At 41.4% G+C, this 24169-nt stretch overlaps 34 non-coding genes across 34 annotated transcripts; 30 read left to right on the plus strand and 4 right to left on the minus strand.

The window, feature by feature from the left end:
• Nucleotides 1-2859: 2859 nt before the first annotated feature.
• Nucleotides 2860-2931, minus strand: trnaq-cug. Its single transcript has one exon. It is a non-coding gene; the product is annotated as a tRNA-Gln (tRNA).
• A 116-nt stretch (nt 2932-3047) lies between these two features.
• Nucleotides 3048-3119, minus strand: trnaq-uug. Its single transcript has one exon. It is a non-coding gene; the product is annotated as a tRNA-Gln (tRNA).
• A 583-nt stretch (nt 3120-3702) lies between these two features.
• On the minus strand, nt 3703-3774 carry trnaq-cug. The gene has a single exon. It is a non-coding gene; the product is annotated as a tRNA-Gln (tRNA).
• Nucleotides 3775-3890: 116 nt separating this feature from the next.
• On the minus strand, nt 3891-3962 carry trnaq-uug. The gene has a single exon. It is a non-coding gene; the product is annotated as a tRNA-Gln (tRNA).
• A 3255-nt stretch (nt 3963-7217) lies between these two features.
• trnaq-uug lies at nt 7218-7289 on the plus strand. The gene has a single exon. It is a non-coding gene; the product is annotated as a tRNA-Gln (tRNA).
• A 116-nt stretch (nt 7290-7405) lies between these two features.
• Nucleotides 7406-7477, plus strand: trnaq-cug. Its single transcript has one exon. It is a non-coding gene; the product is annotated as a tRNA-Gln (tRNA).
• A 594-nt stretch (nt 7478-8071) lies between these two features.
• On the plus strand, nt 8072-8143 carry trnaq-uug. Its single transcript has one exon. It is a non-coding gene; the product is annotated as a tRNA-Gln (tRNA).
• Nucleotides 8144-8800: 657 nt separating this feature from the next.
• Nucleotides 8801-8872, plus strand: trnaq-uug. The gene has a single exon. It is a non-coding gene; the product is annotated as a tRNA-Gln (tRNA).
• Nucleotides 8873-8988: 116 nt separating this feature from the next.
• On the plus strand, nt 8989-9060 carry trnaq-cug. The gene has a single exon. It is a non-coding gene; the product is annotated as a tRNA-Gln (tRNA).
• Nucleotides 9061-9650: 590 nt separating this feature from the next.
• On the plus strand, nt 9651-9722 carry trnaq-uug. Its single transcript has one exon. It is a non-coding gene; the product is annotated as a tRNA-Gln (tRNA).
• A 116-nt stretch (nt 9723-9838) lies between these two features.
• trnaq-cug lies at nt 9839-9910 on the plus strand. Its single transcript has one exon. It is a non-coding gene; the product is annotated as a tRNA-Gln (tRNA).
• A 591-nt stretch (nt 9911-10501) lies between these two features.
• On the plus strand, nt 10502-10573 carry trnaq-uug. Its single transcript has one exon. It is a non-coding gene; the product is annotated as a tRNA-Gln (tRNA).
• A 116-nt stretch (nt 10574-10689) lies between these two features.
• On the plus strand, nt 10690-10761 carry trnaq-cug. The gene has a single exon. It is a non-coding gene; the product is annotated as a tRNA-Gln (tRNA).
• A 583-nt stretch (nt 10762-11344) lies between these two features.
• trnaq-uug lies at nt 11345-11416 on the plus strand. Its single transcript has one exon. It is a non-coding gene; the product is annotated as a tRNA-Gln (tRNA).
• Nucleotides 11417-11531: 115 nt separating this feature from the next.
• On the plus strand, nt 11532-11603 carry trnaq-cug. Its single transcript has one exon. It is a non-coding gene; the product is annotated as a tRNA-Gln (tRNA).
• Nucleotides 11604-16360: 4757 nt separating this feature from the next.
• trnaq-cug lies at nt 16361-16431 on the plus strand. The gene has a single exon. It is a non-coding gene; the product is annotated as a tRNA-Gln (tRNA).
• A 588-nt stretch (nt 16432-17019) lies between these two features.
• trnaq-uug lies at nt 17020-17091 on the plus strand. Its single transcript has one exon. It is a non-coding gene; the product is annotated as a tRNA-Gln (tRNA).
• Nucleotides 17092-17205: 114 nt separating this feature from the next.
• trnaq-cug lies at nt 17206-17277 on the plus strand. The gene has a single exon. It is a non-coding gene; the product is annotated as a tRNA-Gln (tRNA).
• Nucleotides 17278-17865: 588 nt separating this feature from the next.
• Nucleotides 17866-17937, plus strand: trnaq-uug. The gene has a single exon. It is a non-coding gene; the product is annotated as a tRNA-Gln (tRNA).
• A 116-nt stretch (nt 17938-18053) lies between these two features.
• On the plus strand, nt 18054-18125 carry trnaq-cug. The gene has a single exon. It is a non-coding gene; the product is annotated as a tRNA-Gln (tRNA).
• A 597-nt stretch (nt 18126-18722) lies between these two features.
• trnaq-uug lies at nt 18723-18794 on the plus strand. The gene has a single exon. It is a non-coding gene; the product is annotated as a tRNA-Gln (tRNA).
• A 116-nt stretch (nt 18795-18910) lies between these two features.
• On the plus strand, nt 18911-18982 carry trnaq-cug. Its single transcript has one exon. It is a non-coding gene; the product is annotated as a tRNA-Gln (tRNA).
• Nucleotides 18983-19565: 583 nt separating this feature from the next.
• trnaq-uug lies at nt 19566-19637 on the plus strand. Its single transcript has one exon. It is a non-coding gene; the product is annotated as a tRNA-Gln (tRNA).
• A 116-nt stretch (nt 19638-19753) lies between these two features.
• trnaq-cug lies at nt 19754-19825 on the plus strand. Its single transcript has one exon. It is a non-coding gene; the product is annotated as a tRNA-Gln (tRNA).
• A 587-nt stretch (nt 19826-20412) lies between these two features.
• Nucleotides 20413-20484, plus strand: trnaq-uug. The gene has a single exon. It is a non-coding gene; the product is annotated as a tRNA-Gln (tRNA).
• Nucleotides 20485-20600: 116 nt separating this feature from the next.
• Nucleotides 20601-20672, plus strand: trnaq-cug. The gene has a single exon. It is a non-coding gene; the product is annotated as a tRNA-Gln (tRNA).
• Nucleotides 20673-21253: 581 nt separating this feature from the next.
• Nucleotides 21254-21325, plus strand: trnaq-uug. Its single transcript has one exon. It is a non-coding gene; the product is annotated as a tRNA-Gln (tRNA).
• A 116-nt stretch (nt 21326-21441) lies between these two features.
• Nucleotides 21442-21513, plus strand: trnaq-cug. The gene has a single exon. It is a non-coding gene; the product is annotated as a tRNA-Gln (tRNA).
• A 587-nt stretch (nt 21514-22100) lies between these two features.
• trnaq-uug lies at nt 22101-22172 on the plus strand. Its single transcript has one exon. It is a non-coding gene; the product is annotated as a tRNA-Gln (tRNA).
• A 116-nt stretch (nt 22173-22288) lies between these two features.
• Nucleotides 22289-22360, plus strand: trnaq-cug. Its single transcript has one exon. It is a non-coding gene; the product is annotated as a tRNA-Gln (tRNA).
• Nucleotides 22361-22948: 588 nt separating this feature from the next.
• Nucleotides 22949-23020, plus strand: trnaq-uug. The gene has a single exon. It is a non-coding gene; the product is annotated as a tRNA-Gln (tRNA).
• A 116-nt stretch (nt 23021-23136) lies between these two features.
• On the plus strand, nt 23137-23208 carry trnaq-cug. The gene has a single exon. It is a non-coding gene; the product is annotated as a tRNA-Gln (tRNA).
• Nucleotides 23209-23793: 585 nt separating this feature from the next.
• On the plus strand, nt 23794-23865 carry trnaq-uug. The gene has a single exon. It is a non-coding gene; the product is annotated as a tRNA-Gln (tRNA).
• A 116-nt stretch (nt 23866-23981) lies between these two features.
• trnaq-cug lies at nt 23982-24053 on the plus strand. The gene has a single exon. It is a non-coding gene; the product is annotated as a tRNA-Gln (tRNA).
• The last annotated feature ends 116 nt before the right edge of the window (nt 24054-24169 follow it).

Genomic DNA, 24169 nt, shown 5'->3' on the forward strand with positions numbered 1-24169 from the left:
CATCAACCGATGTCACAAAGTGCTGTACAGAAACCCAGCCTAAAACCCCAAACAGCAAGCAATGCAGATGTAGAAGCATGGCGACTTTGAAAAACTCCCATGAAAAGCCAAAAAACCTTGGAAGAAACCTAGAGAGGAGCCAGGCTCTGAGGGGTGGCCAGTTCCTCTTCCAGCTATGCCGGGTTAAGGTATCTGTAATAGAATAAAGTGATAAAACGTAAATGTAGACATAAAAAAATGCATTTCTATAGCTTCCATGATAGTTTTACAACAGTGAGGGATTACCAAGATGGTTGCACGGTGGCTTCAAACCACCCCAAAATAGTAATCTAGTGCATTTATAAATCGTTGGTTAACTCAACGTCCACTTATAATGCCATCGTTTACATGAATGGCGACTCCCTTTCTATTCATTCTGTTTCAATGACTCACTCAGTGACAGCACCTGGGGCGCAGTGAGCACTGTGAGTGAGGTGCTGAAATATTCATGTTCCCAAGGCATAGAAGTTGGTGGAATTTAAAGGAAAGTCTACTCAAATGTGATGTTGTCCTCGTGTTTCTTTGCTATGTGAAGGTTAAAAACAGGGTCGCAATTCAACACATATTGCCATGGGGCAGATAGAAAATGTTGCTGTTTTAAAGCTAATTTCCTGCAAATCAACACATTTTGCCATGAGGCTTAGAGAAAAAGTTGCATTTTAAAAACGAATTTGCTGCTATTCTAAACATTTTGCCATGGCTTATCACGTGCCTGGGCACTACGGGGGGGGGGGGGGGGCTAAGACTAAAATACATCCACAGATCACTGACTCTATTTAATGTCTCAGCTAAGACTAAACTACATCCACAGATCACTGACTCTATATATGTCTCAGCTAAGACTAAACTACATCCACAGATCACTGACTCTATATATGTCTCAGCTAATACTAAACTACATCCACAGATCACTGACCCTATATAATGTCTCAGCTAAGACTAAACTACATCCACAGATCACTGACTCTATATAATGTCTCAACTAAGACTAAACTACATCCACAGATCACTGACTCTATATAATGTCTCAGCTAAGACTAAAATACATCCACAGATCACTGACTCTATATAATGTCTCAGCTAAGACTAAAATACATCCACAGATCACTGACTCTATATAATGCCTTAGCTAAGACTAAACTACATCTACATGATGTGATAGAGACAGGGTGAAAGGTGAAGGAGAGAGAAGGAGAGAGAGAAAAAGAGGGAATGGAGAGAGGCTTTTCAATTATTGTTTAGACTAGATTGGGAGAAACCAAAACAACTTTAGTTTGTACAATAATAACAACATACATGAAAACAATATGATGAAGCCAAGGTCGTAGGTTCAACAACCGTACCGGGCCAAGGTCGTAGGTTCAACAACCGTACCGGGCCAATGGAACTTGGCTCTGCTGTGTCTGGTGAACCAGGGATCTGTCCACTTCCCAGCTGTCATCAGTATCAGGGTCTATGTAACGGTTAGCTCTCTGGACATTGAATACACTGATCTCATTTTATTGGTCACATTATATATTATTATATATTATTATTATTATTATTGTTATTATTATTATTATTATTATTATTATATATTATTATTATATTATATTATTATTATTATTATTATTATTATTATATTATAAATGCTGAATACAACAGGTGTAGACATCACAGTGAAATGCTTACTTACAGGTAAGAAAAGATTTACCAAATATTTTTTTATTAACACAATAAAATAACAATATTTAGGCTATATACAGGTGGTACCGGTAACAAGTCAATGTGTAGAGGGTACAAGTTAGTCGAGGTAATTGAGGTAATATGTACCTTTAGCTAGAACCTGCTTGGCTTTTGCAGTAAATAGTAGCCCATCGTCCTATCAACACGCTCAAACAGAGGATGGCGATAAACAGTTCCTGCTATGGGGTCAGCGATGCCTGAGGCAAGGGAAGCAAACCAGTTCCTGCTATGGAGTCAGCGATGCCTGAGGCGAGGGAAGCAAACCAGTTCCTGCTATGGAGTCAGCGATGCCTGAGGCGAGGGAAGCAAACCAGTTCCTGCTATGGAGTCAGCGATGCCTGAGGCGAGGGAAGCAAACCAGCTCCTGCTATGGAGTCAGCGATGCCTGAGGCGAGGGAAGCAAACCAGTTCCTGCTATGGAGTCAGCGATGCCTGAGGCGAGGGAAGCAAACCAGTTCCTGCTATGGCAAACCAGTCAGCGATGCCTGAGGCGAGGGAAGCAAACCAGCTCCTGCTATGGAGTCAGCGATGCCTGAGGCGAGGGAAGCAAACCAGCTCCTGCTATGGAGTCAGCGATGCCTAAGGCGAGGGAAGCAAACCAGTTCCTGCTATGGAGTCAGCGATGCCTGAGGCGAGGGCAAATTAAGGCAAATTAATTGACATGGTAGGATCGTCCAAGATTTAAACTCGGATTGTAGGATTCAGAGTCCTGAGTGATAACCTTTACAGCATAGAACCCTGTACTCAATACTCTGTGACGGGTTCAGATTTTACTGTCCTTGGTTCACCGGAAAAACAGATCAAATATTTTCTGGCCAGAAACGGTATCAACTGGGCTACCCTACCATGCATCCACTTGGAAATCCATATATTTCCAACACGAATGATGTGATGAGTGTGAACAAAATATGAAACATTGTCAGTTCTTTGTGGGGCAGCAAGTTTTCAATTAAAAAAGTTACCAGGGACTCATTTACCGTATTCTAACCATTCGTGCGTAACAAGAGTGCTTATCGACTCCCACCCACTTGTTTCTTTCACGCACAACTATTTTAAAGTTGACAGGGGAGGAGTGTGTCACTGCATAAACAAGGTAGGTCCTACCGAGATTTGAACTCAGATCGCAGGATTCAGAGTCCTGAGTGCTAACCATTACACCATAGAACCCCATACAGAGTAATTATTGTAGAGTTCCGATTTTCCTGTCATTTGTACACCGGATAAACAGCAGATTATGAGCTTATTGGTTGGCCATGTGAATAATTCAGCACAAAAAAACAGGAAGGTTCTACTGAGATTTGAACTCGGATAACTGGATTCAAAGTCCAGAGTGCTAACCATTACACCATAGAACCATATTCTAAATCAAAATGGAAATTGAAAAAAAAAATCTGCGTTTAATTTGCAACAGCGGACTGTCGTTCCTTCACGTGTTGCAAATACTTTCAACTGACAACAATATTTGGACAGCTATATTCTAGTTCCACGAGGCAAATTAATTGACATGTTATGATCTTCCAAGATTTAAACTCGGATTGTAGGATTCAGAGACCTGAGTGATAACCTTTACAGCATAGAACCCTGTACTCAATACTCTGTGAGGGGTTCAGATTTTACTGTCCTTGGTTCACCGGAAAAACAGATCAAATATTTTCTGGCCAGAAACGGTATCAACTGGGCTACCCTACCATGCATCCACTTGGAAATCCACATATTTCCAACACGAATGAAGTGATGAGTGTGAACAAAATATGAAACATTGTCAGTTCTTTGTGGGGCAGCAAGTTTTCAATTAAAAAAGTTACCAGGGACTCATTTACCGTATTCTAACCATTCGTGCGTAACAAGAGTGCTTATCGACTCCCACCCACTTGTTTCTTTCACGCACAACTATTTTAAAGTTGACAGGGGAGGAGTGTGTCACTGCATAAACAAGGTAGGTCCTACCGAGATTTGAACTCGGATCGCAGGATTCAGAGTCCTGAGTGCTAACCATTACACCATAGAACCCCATACAGAGTAATTATTGTAGAGTTCCGATTTTCCTGTCATTTGTACACCGGATAAACAGCAGATTATGAGATTATTGGTTGGCCATGTGAATAATTCAGCACAAAAAAACAGGAAGGTTCTACCGAGATTTGAACTCGGATCACTGGATTCAAAGTCCAGAGTGCTAACCATTACACCATAGAACCATATTCTAAATCCAAATGGAAATTGAAAAAAAAAAATCTGCGTTTAATTTGCAACAGCGGACTGTCGTTCCTTCACGTGTTGCAAATACTTTCAACTGACAACAATATTTGGACAGCTATATTCTAGTAACACGAGGCAAATTAATTGACATGTTATGATCTTCCAAGATTTAAACTCGGATTGTAGGATTCAGAGACCTGAGTGATAACCTTTACAGCACATATGTCAGAGTCAAGGCCCGCGGGCCACATCCGGCCCGCGAGAAGGTTTTTTACGGCCCCTGGGATGATCTTGATTTATTATTAGAACCGGCCCGCAGACCGCAGCAAGCCGGCAGCCCGCAGATCTTTTACACGCACCAATACTACATTTCCCACAATGCAACGGTGACCCACCGAGCAGTAGGCTGCTTCATTTCAATATTTATTGGCACAGCAGTTGTCAGCATCACAGTAAAATTAACTTTCAGATACCCATCAAAAATGGCAAAACGGAAGGTGGACACTGAGAACCGCGGGTTTCAAACAAGGTGGGAGTCGGAGTATTTGTTCACGGAGGTAGCTGGAAAACCTGTGTGTCTTCTGTGTGGAGAAAGTGTGGCGGTACTGAAAGAGTATAATCTGAGACGACATTATGAAATGAAACACGCGGACAACAACAAGAATATGGACATGGAACAAAGGCTACAAAAGGCAGAGGAATTAAAACGAGGCCTCAAATCTCGACAGGCTCTGTTCAAAAAAGCCAAATCACAAGGCCAGGCTGCTGTCAAGGCCAGTTTTATTTTGGCAGAAGAGATCGCTAAATCAGCCCGGCCATTTACGGAGGGGGATTTCATCAAAAACTGCATGATTAAAGTTTGTGACGAAGTTTGCCCAGAAAAAAGGCAACTCTTTTTAAATGTGAGTCTGAGCAGAAACACCATTGCCGAGAGAGTAGACCAGTTGTCCATCAATCTAAAAGAGCAGCTTGTGAAAAAGGGAAAAGATTTCATTGCATATTCCTTGGCTGTGGATGAGAGCACCGACATTTCTGACATTGCCCAGTTGTCAATTTTCATCCGCGGAGTGGACTCCAGCCTAAGCGTGACAGAGGAGTTTTTGGCTTTACGTCCTATGCATGGCACAACTACGGGGCATGATTTGTATGAAGAGGTGTCAAGATGTGTAAATGAGATGGAGCTGCCTTGGGAAAAACTCGTGGGTTTGACAACCGACGGAGCACCTGCGATGTGTGGACACAGGAGCAGACTGGTGTCGAAGATACGGGAAAAGATGCAAGAGGAAAACGCGACAGGTGAGCTGACAGCTTATCATTGTATCATACACCAGGAAGCGTTGTGCGGTAAAGCCTTGAAAATGGAGCATGTAATGAGCATCATCACGCGCACAGTTAACTTTATCAGAGCCAAAGGTTTGAATCACCGCCAGTTCAAGGCATTTCTGACGGAGTTAGAAACGGAGCATGGTGATTTGCCTTATCACACAGAGGTGCGATGGCTAAGCCAGGGAAAGGTGCTTCAAAGATGTTTCGAGCTTTGTGAGGAGATTTGTCTGTTCTTGGACAGCAAAGGGAAAGACACAACACAACTCCGAGACGAAATGTTTCTGTGTGAAATGGCTTTTCTGTGTGACATTACGAGTCATCTGAATGCAATGAACTTGCAGCTGCAGGGTCGGGATCGTGTCATCTCTGATATGTACAGTACAGTGAAGGCATTTAAAACCAAACTGACTCTGTGGGAGACGCAGATGCGGAAAGAAAATTTGAGCCACTTTCCCAGCTGCCAGACCATGAAAGAGAAGCTCTCTACCAGTGCGTTCCCGAGCGCACAGTTGGCTGATAAAATAGGTATGCTTGCCGCTGACTTTCGACGCCGATTTGCTGACTTTGAAGCACAAAAAAGCAGGTTGGAACTGCTCGGTAACCCATTTGCTGTTGACGTGGAAAGCTCACCACCAAACCTCCAAATGGAGTTGATTGACCTCCAATGCAATGATGCACTGAGGGCAAAATATGCGGCAGTGGGTGCTGCGGAGTTCGCCCGTTTCCTCCCGACACAATGCCCCAGCTGCGCATCCAGGCTGCTCAAACGTTGTCTATGTTTGGCAGCACATACCTGTGTGAACAACTGTTTTCTTTGATGAACTTGAACAAAACATCACACAGAAGTCGACTTACTGCTGAACACCTCCACTCAATTCTGAGGATTTCCTCAGCTCAGAGCCTTACCCCGAACATTGATGAACTTGTGGAAAAGATGGGACACCACCAAGTATCACCCTCAACCTCAAACAAGTGAACATTACTGTGCAATCACATATTTAGAGTTTTTACTCAGTTCAAGTTTAAAAGTTAAAGTTTAATATTTGTTTTCACTGCATGTTACTTCTCCTTAAACAAAGTGTTGTTTTTGATTAATAGATTTTTGCACTTTATTTTATTGTATTTCAATCCAATTATATTTTAAAAATATTTCAGTTGAGTGGATGATAGAAAATTGCTATTATTGTTTTTTTCTTTGAAGTAAATTTAGCCCACTTTTGCTAAAATAGAAAATATAGGCTACTGATGGTGCCTTGAATACCGGTTTCTTTCATTTAATTTTCATGTTATGGGGATTTTTATATAAAGGAAATTTGTCTTTTGTGTCTGTTGAAAATTAAAGATTACTGACAGAGCCATAAGAAAATATTGCTTTATTTATCTGATCATATTGGAATATATTTGTTAGGTTTTCAGTAGGTTCAATTAGGTTCACTAGACTATATGCGTCATTTAAAACATTTTCAATGAACATTCGAACAGTCCGGCCCTCGGCTTTAGCTAACGTTTTTCAATTGAAAACTTGCTGCCCCACAAAGAACTGACAATGTTTCATATTTTGTTTTGGAAATATGTGGATTTCCAAGTGGATGCATGGTAGGGTAGCCCAGTTGATACCGTTTCTGGCCAGAAAATATTTGATCTGTTTTTCCGGTGAACCAAGGACAGTAAAATCTGAACCCGTCACAGAGTATTGAGTACAGGGTTCTATGCTGTAAAGGTTATCACTCAGGACTCTGAATCCTACAATCCGAGTTTAAATCTTGGACGATCCTACCATGTCAATTAATTTGCCTCGTGGAACTAGAATATAGCTGTCCAAATATTGTTGTCAGTTGAAAGTATTTGCAACACGTGAAGGAACGACAGTCCGCTGTTGCAAATTAAACGCAGATTTTTTTTTCAATTTCCATTTGGACTTATAATATGGTTCTATGGTGTAATGGTTAGCACTCTGGACTTTGAATCCAGTGATCCGAGTTCAAATCTCGGTAGAACCTTCCTGTTTTTTTGTGCTGAATTATTCACATGGCCAACCAATAATCTCATAATCTGCTGTTTATCCGCTGTACTAAGGACAGGAAAATCGGAACTCTACAATAATTACTCTGTATGAGGTTCTATGGTGTAATGGTTAGCACTCAGGACTCTGAATCCTGCGATCCGAGTTCAAATCTCGGTAGGACCTTCCATGATTTTGCAGTGACACACTCCTCCCCTGTCAACTTTAAAATAGTTGTGCGTGAAAGAAACAAGTGGGTGGGAGTCGATAAGCACTCTTGTTACGCACAAATGGTTAGCCTACGGTAAATGCATACTATGAGTCCCTGGTACGTTTTTTAATTGAAAACTTGCTGCCCCACAAAGAACTGACAATGTTTCATATTTTGTTCACACTCATCACTTCATTCGTGTTGGAAATATGTGGATTTCCAAGTGGATGCATGGTAGGGTAGCCCAGTTGATACCGTTTCTGGCCAGAAAATATTTGATCTGTTTTTCCGGTGAACCAAGGACAGTAAAATCTGAACCCGTCACAGAGTATTGAGTACAGGGTTCTATGCTGTAAAGGTTATCACTCAGGACTCTGAATCCTACAATCCGAGTTTAAATCTTGGACAATCCTACCATGTCAATTAATTTGCCTCGTGGAACTAGAATATAGCTGTCCAAATATTGTTGTCAGTTGAAAGTATTTGCAACACGTGAAGGAACGACAGTCCGCTGTTGCAAATTAAACGCAGATTTTTTTTTTTTCAATTTCCATTTGGATTTAGAATATGGTTCTATGGTGTAATGGTTAGCACTCTGGACTTTGAATCCAGTGATCCGAGTTCAAATCTCGGTAGAACCTTCCTGTTTTTGTGCTGAATTATTCACATGGCCAACCAATAATCTCATAATCTGCTGTTTATCCGGTGTACAAATGACAGGAAAATCAGAACTCTACAATAATGACTCTATCCTATGGGGTTCTATGGTGTCAACTTTAAAATAGTTGTGCGTGAAAGAAACAAGTGGGTGGGAGTCGATAAGCATGGTTAGCACTCAGGACTGAATCCTGCGATCTGAGTTCAAATCTCGGTAGGACCTACCTTGATTTTGCAGTGAATCCTCCAATCAAAGAACTGACAATGTTTCATATTTTGTTCACACTCGTCACTTTATGTGGATTTCCAAGTGGATGCATGGTAGGGTAGCCCAGTTGAACCGTTTCTGGCCAGAAAATATTTGATCTTTTTTTCCGGTGAACCAAGGACAGTAAAATCTGAACCCGTCACAGAGTATTGAGTTCTATGCTGTAAAGGTTATCACTCAGGACTCTGAATCCTACAATCCGAGTTTAAATCAATCCTACCATGTCAATTAATTTGCCTCGTGGAACTAGAATATAGCTGTCCAAATATTGTTGTCAGTTGAAAGTATTTGCAACACGTGAAGGAACGACAGTCCGCTGTTGCAAATTAAACGCAGATTTTTTTTTTTCAATTTCCATTTGGATTTAGAATATGGTTCTATGGTGTAATGGTTAGCACTCTGGACTTTGAATCCAGTGATCCGAGTTCAAATCTCGGTAGAACCTTCCTGTTTTTTTGTGCTGAATTATTCACATGGCCAACCAATAATCTCATAATCTGCTGTTTATCCGGTGTACTAAGGACAGGAAAATCGGAACTCTACAATAATTACTCTGTATGAGGTTCTATGGTGTAATGGTTAGCACTCAGGACTCTGAATCCTGCGATCTGAGTTCAAATCTCGGTAGGACCTTCCATGATTTTGCAGTGACACACTCCTCCCCTGTCAACTTTAAAATAGTTGTGCGTGAAAGAAACAAGTGGGTGGGAGTCGATAAGCACTCTTGTTACGCACAAATGGTTAGCCTACGGTAAATGCATACTATGAGTCCCTGGTACGTTTTTAATTGAAAACTTGCTGCCCCACAAAGAACTGACAATGTTTCATATTTTGTTCACACTCGTCACTTCATTCGTGTTGGAAATATGTGGATTTCCAAGTGGATGCATGGTAGGGTAGCCCAGTTGATACCGTTTCTGGCCAGAAAATATTTGATCTGTTTTTCCGGTGAACCAAGGACAGTAAAATCTGAACCCGTCACAGAGTATTGAGTACAGGGTTCTATGCTGTAAAGGTTATCACTCAGGACTCTGAATCCTACAATCCGAGTTTAAATCTTGGACGATCCTACCATGTCAATTAATTTGCCTCGTGGAACTAGAATATAGCTGTCCAAATATTGTTGTCAGTTGAAAGTATTTGCAACACGTGAAGGAACGACAGTCCGCTGTTGCAAATTAAACGCAGATTTTTTTTTCAATTTCCATTTGGACTTATAATATGGTTCTATGGTGTAATGGTTAGCACTCTGGACTTTGAATCCAGTGATCCGAGTTCAAATCTCGGTAGAACCTTCCTGTTTTTTTGTGCTGAATTATTCACATGGCCAACCAATAATCTCATAATCTGCTGTTTATCCGCTGTACTAAGGACAGGAAAATCGGAACTCTACAATAATTACTCTGTATGAGGTTCTATGGTGTAATGGTTAGCACTCAGGACTCTGAATCCTGCGATCCGAGTTCAAATCTCGGTAGGACCTTCCATGATTTTGCAGTGACACACTCCTCCCCTGTCAACTTTAAAATAGTTGTGCGTGAAAGAAACAAGTGGGTGGGAGTCGATAAGCACTCTTGTTACGCACAAATGGTTAGCCTACGGTAAATGCATACTATGAGTCCCTGGTACGTTTTTTAATTGAAAACTTGCTGCCCCACAAAGAACTGACAATGTTTCATATTTTGTTCACACTCATCACTTCATTCGTGTTGGAAATATGTGGATTTCCAAGTGGATGCATGGTAGGGTAGCCCAGTTGATACCGTTTCTGGCCAGAAAATATTTGATCTGTTTTTCCGGTGAACCAAGGACAGTAAAATCTGAACCCGTCACAGAGTATTGAGTACAGGGTTCTATGCTGTAAAGGTTATCACTCAGGACTCTGAATCCTACAATCCGAGTTTAAATCTTGGACGATCCTACCATGTCAATTAATTTGCCTCGTGGAACTAGAATATAGCTGTCCAAATATTGTTGTCAGTTGAAAGTATTTGCAACACGTGAAGGAACGACAGTCCGCTGTTGCAAATTAAACGCAGATTTTTTTTTCAATTTCCATTTGGATTTATAATATGGTTCTATGGTGTAATGGTTAGCACTCTGGACTTTGAATCCAGTGATCCGAGTTCAAATCTCGGTAGAACCTTCCTGTTTTTTTGTGCTGAATTATTCACATGGCCAACCAATAATCTCATAATCTGCTGTTTATCCGCTGTACTAAGGACAGGAAAATCGGAACTCTACAATAATTACTCTGTATGAGGTTCTATGGTGTAATGGTTAGCACTCAGGACTCTGAATCCTGCGATCCGAGTTCAAATCTCGGTAGGACCTTCCATGATTTTGCAGTGACACACTCCTCCCCTGTCAACTTTAAAATAGTTGTGCGTGAAAGAAACAAGTGGGTGGGAGTCGATAAGCACTCTTGTTACGCACAAATGGTTAGCCTACGGTAAATGCATACTATGAGTCCCTGGTACGTTTTTAATTGAAAACTTGCTGCCCCACAAAGAACTGACAATGTTTCATATTTTGTTCACACTCGTCACTTCATTCGTGTTGGAAATATGTGGATTTCCAAGTGGATGCATGGTAGGGTAGCCCAGTTGATACCGTTTCTGGCCAGAAAATATTTGATCTTTTTTTCCGGTGAACCAAGGACAGTAAAATCTGAACCCGTCACAGAGTATTGAGTTCTATGCTGTAAAGGTTATCACTCAGGACTCTGAATCCTACAATCCGAGTTTAAATCTTGGACGATCCTACCATGTCAATTAATTTGCCTCGTGGAACTAGAATATAGCTGTCCAAATATTGTTGTCAGTTGAAAGTATTTGCAACACGTGAAGGAACGACAGTCCGCTGTTGCAAATTAAACGCAGATTTTTTTTTCAATTTCCATTTGGACTTATAATATGGTTCTATGGTGTAATGGTTAGCACTCTGGACTTTGAATCCAGTGATCCGAGTTCAAATCTCGGTAGAACCTTCCTGTTTTTTTGTGCTGAATTATTCACATGGCCAACCAATAATCTCATAATCTGCTGTTTATCCGCTGTACTAAGGACAGGAAAATGGAACTCTACAATAATTACTCTGTATGAGGTTCTATGGTGTAATGGTTAGCACTCAGGACTCTGAATCCTGCGATCCGAGTTCAAATCTCGGTAGGACTTCCTTGATTTTTACACACTCCTCCCCTGTCAACTTTAAGTGAAAGAAACATCGATAAGCACTCTTGTTACGCACAAATCTTAAATGCCTATGAGTCCCTGGTACGTTTTTTAATTGAAAACTTTTACAAAAACTGACAATGTTTCATATTTTGTGCATTCACCTTCATGACAATGCATGGTGGGACAGTCAGAAAATATTTGATCTGTTTTTTAACAATAGTGCATCTAAAACTTAGGGGGGTGGGGTGTCCAAATATTGTTGAGGGATTACTTAACCTATCCTGTATTCCTTAAAGAGGTGGGGTTTTGTCTTAAAGGTTGATTGACTCCGCTGTCCTGTGTAATGTTTCAGGGAGTTTGTTCCACCATTGAGTTCAGGGCAGCGAACAGTTTTGACTGGGCTGAGCGGGAGCATGGTACTTCCTCAGTTAAGGCTGTTTTCAGGCCAGAGGTGGAAACGCATTTGCCCTTGTTTGGGTGTAGGGCCTGATCAGAGCCTGGAGGTACTGAGGTCTGTTCCCCTCACAGCTCCGTAGGCAAGCACCATGGTCTTGTAGCGGATCAGGAAAAGCTTCAACTGGAAGCCAGTGGAGAAACGGAGGAGCGGGGTGACGTGAGCACAAAGAACTTGGGAAGGTTGAAACCAGACAAAGGCTGCAATGTTTCATATTCTGGATTGAGTTGAAGGGGTTTAATGGCACAGGCAGTTGATAGCCCAGCCAAATATTGTTGCAGTAATCCAGACAGGAGATGACAAGTGCCTGGATTAGGACCTGCGCCGTTCCTGCTGAGGCAGGGTCTGAATCCTACTCTGCGGATGTTGTAGAGCATGAACCTGCCTCAGGAACGGGCCATTGTTGCCTTGATGTTAGTTGAGAACGACAGGGTGTTGTCAGGATTTTTCACACCATTTCCAGGTTCTTGGTGCTAATGGGTTAGCACTCTGGACTTTGAATCCAGTGATCCGAGTTCAAATCGGGTAGAACCTTCCTGTTTTTTTGTGCTGAATTATTCACAGGAACCAATAATCTCATCTCCTGTTTCTTGCCGACAGGTTCAACTTGAGGTGGTGATCCGTCATCCACACTCAGGACTCTGAATCTGCGATCAGACATGCAGACCTACCATGATGCAGTGCCACCTGGTCATCAGAAGGGGGAAAGGAGAAGATTAATTTGTTACGTCAAATGCATAGCAATGATAAGAGAGACCATGTGAGGTTTTGACAGAAAGTGACTTGGTGCTGCCCGACAAAGAACTGACAATGTTTCAGATTTTGGGGACACCAGTGGTGACTTCGCGTGTTGAAATATGTGGATTTCAAGTGGATGCCACCTGGTAGGTAGCCCACCTGTCAGGTAGGACAGCAATCCAAGCGTTTTCCGGTGCCAAGGACAGTAAAATGAACTCGGTAGAGTTCTATGGTAAAGGAGGATCTGACTCTGAATTCACAGTAAATCTTCGAATGTCAATTAATTTGCCGTGGACTAGAATCTAGCTGATGAGAGCAACAGAGGAGAGAGAGTTAGCAATTTATTTGCAGTAATATGGTTCTATGGTGTAATGTTTAGCACAGAGGAGAGCAGTCTCAGTTGAATGACTAAGTCTTGAAACCAATGACTGATTTGGATCAAGGAAGGTCATTCAGAGAGAGATAGCTGCTGGCCAAATACCATGTCAATTTTTGTTGTCACGTTCAAGAGTTTTGGAGAAAAGAAAGAAGGGATACTGGTCTGTAATTGTTGACATCGGAGGGATCGAGTGTTTTTTTCAATTTCAACTCTCGCTTCTTGAAGACGGTTCTAAGGTGTAACGTTTAGCACGGTCTGGATGAGTTGATCCAGATGAGGTGAGGTAATCGTTTCTGGAGAAGGTCTCCGTGAAATGGTCTGGAGTAAGAGAGGGTTCTATGCTGGGATCACTCAGGGAATCAAGCGAGGGCGATCCTACCATGTCAATTGTGCCTGTGGTTAGAATATAGCTGTCAAAATTGTTGACAGTTGAGATTTCATCTGGAACGACAGTCCGGGATTAAAGAGGTCATTTCCAGCATATAATAGGTTCTATGGTGCAATGTTAGCACTCTGGACTTTGAATCGTTTGTGATCCGAGGTTCAAATCTCGGTAGGACCTCCTTTTTCAAAATGGTTGACCAGAAAATCTCATTGCTGTTTATCCTGCAAGGACAGGGAGGAAGGGGGGATTTCGGAGGATTCAGGAGGGGGAGACTCAGGTGGAAAAGAGCTTCTAGGGTTAGAGGCAGAAGCTTGTCAATTTAGCGTGGTAGAAAGTGGCTTTAGCAGCAGAGACAGAGGAGGAAAATGTAGAGATGTGGAGGAGGGAGTGAAAGGATGCCAGGTCCGCAGGGATTTTGTTCCTCCATTTCCCTCGGCTGCCAAAGAACTTGGAGCCCTGTTCTGTGATTTCCAAGTGATGTCATGGTACGGAGCCCAGTTGATACCGTTTCTGGCCAGAAAATATTTGACATTTTTTCAAGGGATGAACCAAGGACAGTAAAATTGAACCAGTCACAGAGTAGGTGGGTTCTAGAAGGTTTGCTGGAGGGAAGAGATGATACCAGGACTGGAAGAGGAGAATATTGTTGCAGGGGAGTTTAAAGGTTGGAAATTCGCTACCATGTAGGGGCAGTTAGAACCTTCCTGTTTTTTTGTTGAATTATTCACATGGATCTGCTGTTTAGAGGACAGGAAAAGAACTCTACAATAATTACTCAAGGTTCTATGGTGTGGTTAGCACTCAGGAGACTTGGATCTCGGTAGGGGAGTTTTGCAACTCCTCCCCTGTCAAGTTGTGCGTGGAAGAAGCACTCAGCACAAATGTTCTAGTAAAGATGACGTTTTTTTTGAAAACTTGCTGCCCCACAAAGAACTTGTTTCATATTTTGCCTTGTGAGTATGGGGGGAAGGTGAGAGGGTGAATCCTACCCGTGGAAATGTCCAAATATTAGCACTCTGGACTTTGAATCCAGTGATTTGCAAATCTCTGTAGAACCTTCCTATTTTTTTTGTGCTGAATTATTGGAATCCGCTGTACTAAGGACAGAAAATCGGAACTCTACAATAATTACTCTGTATGAGGTTCTATGGTGTAATGGTTAGCACTCAGGACTCTGAATCCTGATCCGGATGGTCAAAAGAGGAGAGGAGTGGAAAGAAGGAGGCAAGTGGATGCATGGTAGGGTAGCCCAGTTGATACCGTTTCTGGCCAGAAAATATTTGATCTGTTTTTCCGGTGAACCAAGGACAGTAAAATCTGAACCCGTCACAGAGTATTGAGTTCTATGCTGTAAAGGTTATCACTCAGGACTCTGGGGAGGTTAAAAGATCCTACCATGAACTGTGAACTAGAATATAGCTGTCCTCAGTTGAAAGTATTTATCAAGGCATCAAGCTGTTGCAAATTAAACTCTCCGGTAGGAATTTCCTGGATTTAGAATATGGTTCTATGGTGTAATGTTAGCACTCTGGACTTTGAAAGGGCTGTAGAACTGTGATTCAGCATGGAATCTCATAATCTGCTGTTTATCCGGTGTACTAAGGACAGGAAAATGGAACTCTACAATAATTACTCTGTAAGGTTCTATGGTGTAATGGTTAGCACTCAGGACTCTGAATCCTGGGAGAGTTCAAATCTCGGTAGGACCACCCACCCAGCTGACCAGATGCCTCCCTGTCAACTTTAAAATAGGTGTGCGTGAAAGAAACACGTGGGTGGGACGATAAGCACTCTTGTTAGCACAAAGCAGTAGGTAAATGCATACAGAGTTGTCTGAAAACTTGGTGATCCATGTTTCCGTCAGGGCCAAAAGTCGAGGGACTGGAGGGAGGCATGGGCTGAGATGAACTCTGCCTTGTTGACCGCAGATTGGCAGTTCCAGAGGCTACCGGAGATCTGGCCAGGAACTGAAACTCCACGTGGGTCAATCCGAGTTTAAATCTGGGACCTACCAGTTGTATTTGTTTCGTGGAACCAGAATATAGCTGTCCAAATATTTTGTAGTTGGTCTGTGCAAGAGTGAGGACAGGATAAACTGACACATTTAGTTGACAGGCTATGAAGTTCTATAATGTAAAGAGATTGAATGACAAGTGGACTACAAACGTCCTCGAATTGTTCAGAACCAGTTAAATCTGCAAGAATTTATTGACTAAAATGATTAAAATGATACAGTACTGCTGAAGTTCTAGGCCAGCTGGCAATATTGTCCTGCGTCAGTTGAAACTAGGACACTAATCAAGTCGTTCCGTCAAGTGTAATAGTTTCTGCAGTGTTGCTATTCGGGGCTAGCAGGCTAGCTAGCAGTGTTTTTACGTTATTTCCATTAAAATTTGACAATAGATGTTTCTATTTTGGAACCTAGAAAATCGCTCTAGACTACACAATTATCTTTGATACAAAGACGGCTATGTAGCTAGCTAAGTAGCTACGTTATCATCAGGACTCTGAAAATCCGAGTTTAAATCAAATCCGTTGTACTGTAATGAAAAATGAAGTGTCCAAAAATGTGATACAACCTGTGAATGCTTCCGCTGTAGTTTTTTATTTCCATTTGGAAGACGTAATATGGTTCTATGGTTAATTAGCACTCTGGACTTTGGCCAGTGCTAGTTCAAGTAGAACCTTCCTGTTTTTTTGTGCTGAATTATTCACATGGCCAACCATAATCTCATAATCTGCTGTTTATCCCTGTACTAAGGACAGGAAAATCGGAACTCTACAATAATTACTCTGTATGAGGTTCTATGGTGTAATGGTTAGCACTCAGGACTCTGAATCCTGGATCCGAGTTCAAATCTCGGTAGGACCTTCCATGATTTTGCAGTGACACACTCCTCCCCTGTCAACTTTAAAATAGTTGTGCGTGAAAGAAACAAGTGGGTGGGAGTCGATAAGCACTCTTGTTACGCACAAATGGTTAGCCTACGGTAAATGCATACTATGAGTCCCTGGTACGTTTTTTAATTGAAAACTTGCTGCCCCACAAAGAACTGACAATGTTTCATATTTTGTTCACACTCGTCACTTCATTCGTGTTGGAAATAGTGGATTTCCAAGTGGATGCATGGTAGGGTAGCCCAGTTGATACCGTTTCTGGCCAGAAAATATTTGATATTTTTTTCCGGTGAACCAAGGACAGTAAAATCTGAACCCGTCACAGAGTATTGAGTTCTATGCTGTAAAGGTTATCACTCAGGACTCTGAATCCTACAATCCGAGTTTAAATCTTGGACGATCCTACCATGTCAATTAATTTGCCTCGTGGAACTAGAATATAGCTGTCCAAATATTGTTGTCAGTTGAAAGTATTTGCAACACGTGAAGGAACGACAGTCCGCTGTTGCAAATTAAACGCAGATTTTTTTTTTTTTTCAATTTCCATTTGGATTTAGAATATGGTTCTATGGTGTAATGGTTAGCACTCTGGACTTTGAATCCAGTGATCCGAGTTCAAATCTCGGTAGAACCTTCCTGTTTTTTTGTGCTGAATTATTCACATGGCCAACCAATAATCTCATAATCTGCTGTTTATCCGCTGTACTAAGGACAGAAATCGGAACTCTACAATAATTACTCTGTATGAGGTTCTATGGTGTAATGGTTAGCACTCAGGACTCTGAATCCTGCGATCCGAGTTCAAATCTCGGTAGGACCTTCCATGATTTTGCAGTGACACACTCCTCCCCTGTCAACTTTAAAATAGTTGTGCGTGAAAGAAACAAGTGGGTGGGAGTCGATAAGCACTCTTGTTACGCACAAATGGTTAGCCTACGGTAAATGCATACTATGAGTCCCTGGTACGTTTTTTAATTGAAAACTTGCTGCCCCACAAAGAACTGACAATGTTTCATATTTTGTTCACACTCGTCACTTCATTCGTGTTGGAAATATGTGGATTTCCAAGTGGATGCATGGTAGGGTAGCCCAGTTGATACCGTTTCTGGCCAGAAAATATTTGATCTGTTTTTCCGGTGAACCAAGGACAGTAAAATCTGAACCCGTCACAGAGTATTGAGGGTTCTATGCTGTAAAGGTTATCACTCAGGACTCTGAATCCTACAATCCGAGTTTAAATCTTGGACGATCCTACCATGTCAATTAATTTGCCTCGTGGAACTAGAATATAGCTGTCCAAATATTGTTGTCAGTTGAAAGTATTTGCAACACGTGAAGGAACGACAGTCCGCTGTTGCAAATTAAACGCAGATTTTTTTTTTTCAATTTCCATTTGGACTTATAATATGGTTCTATGGTGTAATGGTTAGCACTCTGGACTTTGAATCCAGTGATCCGAGTTCAAATCTCGGTAGAACCTTCCTGTTTTTTTGTGCTGAATTATTCACATGGCCAACCAATAATCTCATAATCTGCTGTTTATCCGCTGTACTAAGGACAGGAAAATCGGAACTCTACAATAATTACTCTGTATGAGGTTCTATGGTGTAATGGTTAGCACTCAGGACTCTGAATCCTGCGATCCGAGTTCAAATCTCGGTAGGACCTTCCATGATTTTGCAGTGACACACTCCTCCCCTGTCAACTTTAAAATAGTTGTGCGTGAAAGAAACAAGTGGGTGGGAGTCGATAAGCACTCTTGTTACGCACAAATGGTTAGCCTACGGTAAATGCATACTATGAGTCCCTGGTACGTTTTTTAATTGAAAACTTGCTGCCCCACAAAGAACTGACAATGTTTCATATTTTGTTCACACTCATCACTTCATTCGTGTTGGAAATATGTGGATTTCCAAGTGGATGCATGGTAGGGTAGCCCAGTTGATACCGTTTCTGGCCAGAAAATATTTGATATTTTTTTCCGGTGAACCAAGGACAGTAAAATCTGAACCCGTCACAGAGTATTGAGTACAGGGTTCTATGCTGTAAAGGTTATCACTCAGGACTCTGAATCCTACAATCCGAGTTTAAATCTTGGACGATCCTACCATGTCAATTAATTTGCCTCGTGGAACTAGAATATAGCTGTCCAAATATTGTTGTCAGTTGAAAGTATTTGCAACACGTGAAGGAACGACAGTCCGCTGTTGCAAATTAAACGCAGATTTTTTTTTTTTTTTCAATTTCCATTTGGACTTATAATATGGTTCTATGGTGTAATGGTTAGCACTCTGGACTTTGAATCCAGTGATCCGAGTTCAAATCTCGGTAGAACCTTCCTGTTTTTTTGTGCTGAATTATTCACATGGCCAACCAATAATCTCATAATCTGCTGTTTATCCGCTGTACTAAGGACAGGAAAATCGGAACTCTACAATAATTACTCTGTATGAGGTTCTATGGTGTAATGGTTAGCACTCAGGACTCTGAATCCTGCGATCCGAGTTCAAATCTCGGTAGGACCTTCCATGATTTTGCAGTGACACACTCCTCCCCTGTCAACTTTAAAATAGTTGTGCGTGAAAGAAACAAGTGGGTGGGAGTCGATAAGCACTCTTGTTACGCACAAATGGTTAGCCTACGGTAAATGCATACTATGAGTCCCTGGTACGTTTTTTAATTGAAAACTTGCTGCCCCACAAAGAACTGACAATGTTTCATATTTTGTTCACACTCATCACTTCATTCGTGTTGGAAATATGTGGATTTCCAAGTGGATGCATGGTAGGGTAGCCCAGTTGATACCGTTTCTGGCCAGAAAATATTTGATCTTTTTTCCGGTGAACCAAGGACAGTAAAATCTGAACCCGTCACAGAGTATTGAGTTCTATGCTGTAAAGGTTATCACTCAGGACTCTGAATCCTACAATCCGAGTTTAAATCTTGGACGATCCTACCATGTCAATTAATTTGCCTCGTGGAACTAGAATATAGCTGTCCAAATATTGTTGTCAGTTGAAAGTATTTGCAACACGTGAAGGAACGACAGTCCGCTGTTGCAAATTAAACGCAGATTTTTTTTTCAATTTCCATTTGGACTTATAATATGGTTCTATGGTGTAATGGTTAGCACTCTGGACTTTGAATCCAGTGATCCGAGTTCAAATCTCGGTAGAACCTTCCTGTTTTTTTGTGCTGAATTATTCACATGGCCAACCAATAATCTCATAATCTGCTGTTTATCCGCTGTACTAAGGACAGGAAAATCGGAACTCTACAATAATTACTCTGTATGAGGTTCTATGGTGTAATGGTTAGCACTCAGGACTCTGAATCCTGCGATCCGAGTTCAAATCTCGGTAGGACCTTCCATGATTTTGCAGTGACACACTCCTCCCCTGTCAACTTTAAAATAGTTGTGCGTGAAAGAAACAAGTGGGTGGGAGTCGATAAGCACTCTTGTTACGCACAAATGGTTAGCCTACGGTAAATGCATACTATGAGTCCCTGGTACGTTTTTTAATTGAAAACTTGCTGCCCCACAAAGAACTGACAATGTTTCATATTTTGTTCACACTCGTCACTTCATTCGTGTTGGAAATATGTGGATTTCCAAGTGGATGCATGGTAGGGTAGCCCAGTTGATACCGTTTCTGGCCAGAAAATATTTGATCTTTTTTTCCGGTGAACCAAGGACAGTAAAATCTGAACCCGTCACAGAGTATTGAGTTCTATGCTGTAAAGGTTATCACTCAGGACTCTGAATCCTACAATCCGAGTTTAAATCTTGGACGATCCTACCATGTCAATTAATTTGCCTCGTGGAACTAGAATATAGCTGTCCAAATATTGTTGTCAGTTGAAAGTATTTGCAACACGTGAAGGAACGACAGTCCGCTGTTGCAAATTAAACGCAGATTTTTTTTTTTTCAATTTCCATTTGGACTTATAATATGGTTCTATGGTGTAATGGTTAGCACTCTGGACTTTGAATCCAGTGATCCGAGTTCAAATCTCGGTAGAACCTTCCTGTTTTTTTGTGCTGAATTATTCACATGGCCAACCAATAATCTCATAATCTGCTGTTTATCCGCTGTACTAAGGACAGGAAAATCGGAACTCTACAATAATTACTCTGTATGAGGTTCTATGGTGTAATGGTTAGCACTCAGGACTCTGAATCCTGCGATCCGAGTTCAAATCTCGGTAGGACCTTCCATGATTTTGCAGTGACACACTCCTCCCCTGTCAACTTTAAAATAGTTGTGCGTGAAAGAAACAAGTGGGTGGGAGTCGATAAGCACTCTTGTTACGCACAAATGGTTAGCCTACGGTAAATGCATACTATGAGTCCCTGGTACGTTTTTTAATTGAAAACTTGCTGCCCCACAAAGAACTGACAATGTTTCATATTTTGTTCACACTCGTCACTTCATTCGTGTTGGAAATATGTGGATTTCCAAGTGGATGCATGGTAGGGTAGCCCAGTTGATACCGTTTCTGGCCAGAAAATATTTGATCTTTTTTCCGGTGAACCAAGGACAGTAAAATCTGAACCCGTCACAGAGTATTGAGTTCTATGCTGTAAAGGTTATCACTCAGGACTCTGAATCCTACAATCCGAGTTTAAATCTTGGACGATCCTACCATGTCAATTAATTTGCCTCGTGGAACTAGAATATAGCTGTCCAAATATTGTTGTCAGTTGAAAGTATTTTACACGTGAAGGAACGACAGTCCGCTGTTGCAAATTAAACGCAGATTTTTTTTTCAATTTCCATTTGGACTTATAATATGGTTCTATGGTGTAATGGTTAGCACTCTGGACTTTGAATCCAGTGATCCGAGTTCAAATCTCGGTAGAACCTTCCTGTTTTTTTGTGCTGAATTATTCACATGGCCAACCAATAATCTCATAATCTGCTGTTTATCCGCTGTACTAAGGACAGGAAAATCGGAACTCTACAATAATTACTCTGTATGAGGTTCTATGGTGTAATGGTTAGCACTCAGGACTCTGAATCCTGCGATCCGAGTTCAAATCTCGGTAGGACCTTCCATGATTTTGCAGTGACACACTCCTCCCCTGTCAACTTTAAAATAGTTGTGCGTGAAAGAAACAAGTGGGTGGGAGTCGATAAGCACTCTTGTTACGCACAAATGGTTAGCCTACGGTAAATGCATACTATGAGTCCCTGGTACGTTTTTTAATTGAAAACTGTTGCTGCCCCACAAAGAACTGACAATGTTTCATATTTTGTTCACACTCGTCACTTCATTCGTGTTGGAAATATGTGGATTTCCAAGTGGATGCATGGTAGGGTAGCCCAGTTGATACCGTTTCTGGCCAGAAAATATTTGATCTTTTTTTCCGGTGAACCAAGGACAGTAAAATCTGAACCCGTCACAGAGTATTGAGTTCTATGCTGTAAAGGTTATCACTCAGGACTCTGAATCCTACAATCCGAGTTTAAATCTTGGACGATCCTACCATGTCAATTAATTTGCCTCGTGGAACTAGAATATAGCTGTCCAAATATTGTTGTCAGTTGAAAGTATTTGCAACACGTGAAGGAACGACAGTCCGCTGTTGCAAATTAAACGCAGATTTTTTTTTTCAATTTCCATTTGGACTTATAATATGGTTCTATGGTGTAATGGTTAGCACTCTGGACTTTGAATCCAGTGATCCGAGTTCAAATCTCGGTAGAACCTTCCTGTTTTTTTGTGCTGAATTATTCACATGGCCAACCAATAATCTCATAATCTGCTGTTTATCCGCTGTACTAAGGACAGGAAAATCGGAACTCTACAATAATTACTCTGTATGAGGTTCTATGGTGTAATGGTTAGCACTCAGGACTCTGAATCCTGCGATCCGAGTTCAAATCTCGGTAGGACCTTCCATGATTTTGCAGTGACACACTCCTCCCCTGTCAACTTTAAAATAGTTGTGCGTGAAAGAAACAAGTGGGTGGGAGTCGATAAGCACTCTTGTTACGCACAAATGGTTAGCCTACGGTAAATGCATACTATGAGTCCCTGGTACGTTTTTTAATTGAAAACTTGCTGCCCCACAAAGAACTGACAATGTTTCATATTTTGTTCACACTCGTCACTTCATTCGTGTTGGAAATATGTGGATTTCCAAGTGGATGCATGGTAGGGTAGCCCAGTTGATACCGTTTCTGGCCAGAAAATATTTGATATTTTTTTCCGGTGAACCAAGGACAGTAAAATCTGAACCCGTCACAGAGTATTGAGTTCTATGCTGTAAAGGTTATCACTCAGGACTCTGAATCCTACAATCCGAGTTTAAATCTTGGACGATCCTACCATGTCAATTAATTTGCCTCGTGGAACTAGAATATAGCTGTCCAAATATTGTTGTCAGTTGAAAGTATTTGCAACACGTGAAGGAACGACAGTCCGCTGTTGCAAATTAAACGCAGATTTTTTTTTTTTTCAATTTCCATTTGGACTTATAATATGGTTCTATGGTGTAATGGTTAGCACTCTGGACTTTGAATCCAGTGATCCGAGTTCAAATCTCGGTAGAACCTTCCTGTTTTTTTGTGCTGAATTATTCACATGGCCAACCAATAATCTCATAATCTGCTGTTTATCCGCTGTACTAAGGACAGGAAAATCGGAACTCTACAATAATTACTCTGTATGAGGTTCTATGGTGTAATGGTTAGCACTCAGGACTCTGAATCCTGCGATCCGAGTTCAAATCTCGGTAGGACCTTCCATGATTTTGCAGTGACACACTCCTCCCCTGTCAACTTTAAAATAGTTGTGCGTGAAAGAAACAAGTGGGTGGGAGTCGATAAGCACTCTTGTTACGCACAAATGGTTAGCCTACGGTAAATGCATACTATGAGTCCCTGGTACGTTTTTTAATTGAAAACTTGCTGCCCCACAAAGAACTGACAATGTTTCATATTTTGTTCACACTCGTCACTTCATTCGTGTTGGAAATATGTGGATTTCCAAGTGGATGCATGGTAGGGTAGCCCAGTTGATACCGTTTCTGGCCAGAAAATATTTGATCTTTTTTCCGGTGAACCAAGGACAGTAAAATCTGAACCCGTCACAGAGTATTGAGTTCTATGCTGTAAAGGTTATCACTCAGGACTCTGAATCCTACAATCCGAGTTTAAATCTTGGACGATCCTACCATGTCAATTAATTTGCCTCGTGGAACTAGAATATAGCTGTCCAAATATTGTTGTCAGTTGAAAGTATTTGCAACACGTGAAGGAACGACAGTCCGCTGTTGCAAATTAAACGCAGATTTTTTTTTTTCAATTTCCATTTGGACTTATAATATGGTTCTATGGTGTAATGGTTAGCACTCTGGACTTTGAATCCAGTGATCCGAGTTCAAATCTCGGTAGAACCTTCCTGTTTTTTTGTGCTGAATTATTCACATGGCCAACCAATAATCTCATAATCTGCTGTTTATCCGCTGTACTAAGGACAGGAAAATCGGAACTCTACAATAATTACTCTGTATGAGGTTCTATGGTGTAATGGTTAGCACTCAGGACTCTGAATCCTGCGATCCGAGTTCAAATCTCGGTAGGACCTTCCATGATTTTGCAGTGACACACTCCTCCCCTGTCAACTTTAAAATAGTTGTGCGTGAAAGAAACAAGTGGGTGGGAGTCGATAAGCACTCTTGTTACGCACAAATGGTTAGCCTA

The sequence above is a fragment of the Oncorhynchus gorbuscha genome, unplaced genomic scaffold (assembly GCF_021184085.1).
Source record: "Oncorhynchus gorbuscha isolate QuinsamMale2020 ecotype Even-year unplaced genomic scaffold, OgorEven_v1.0 Un_scaffold_1624, whole genome shotgun sequence".
NCBI classification, from domain to species: Eukaryota; Metazoa; Chordata; class Actinopteri; order Salmoniformes; family Salmonidae; genus Oncorhynchus; species Oncorhynchus gorbuscha.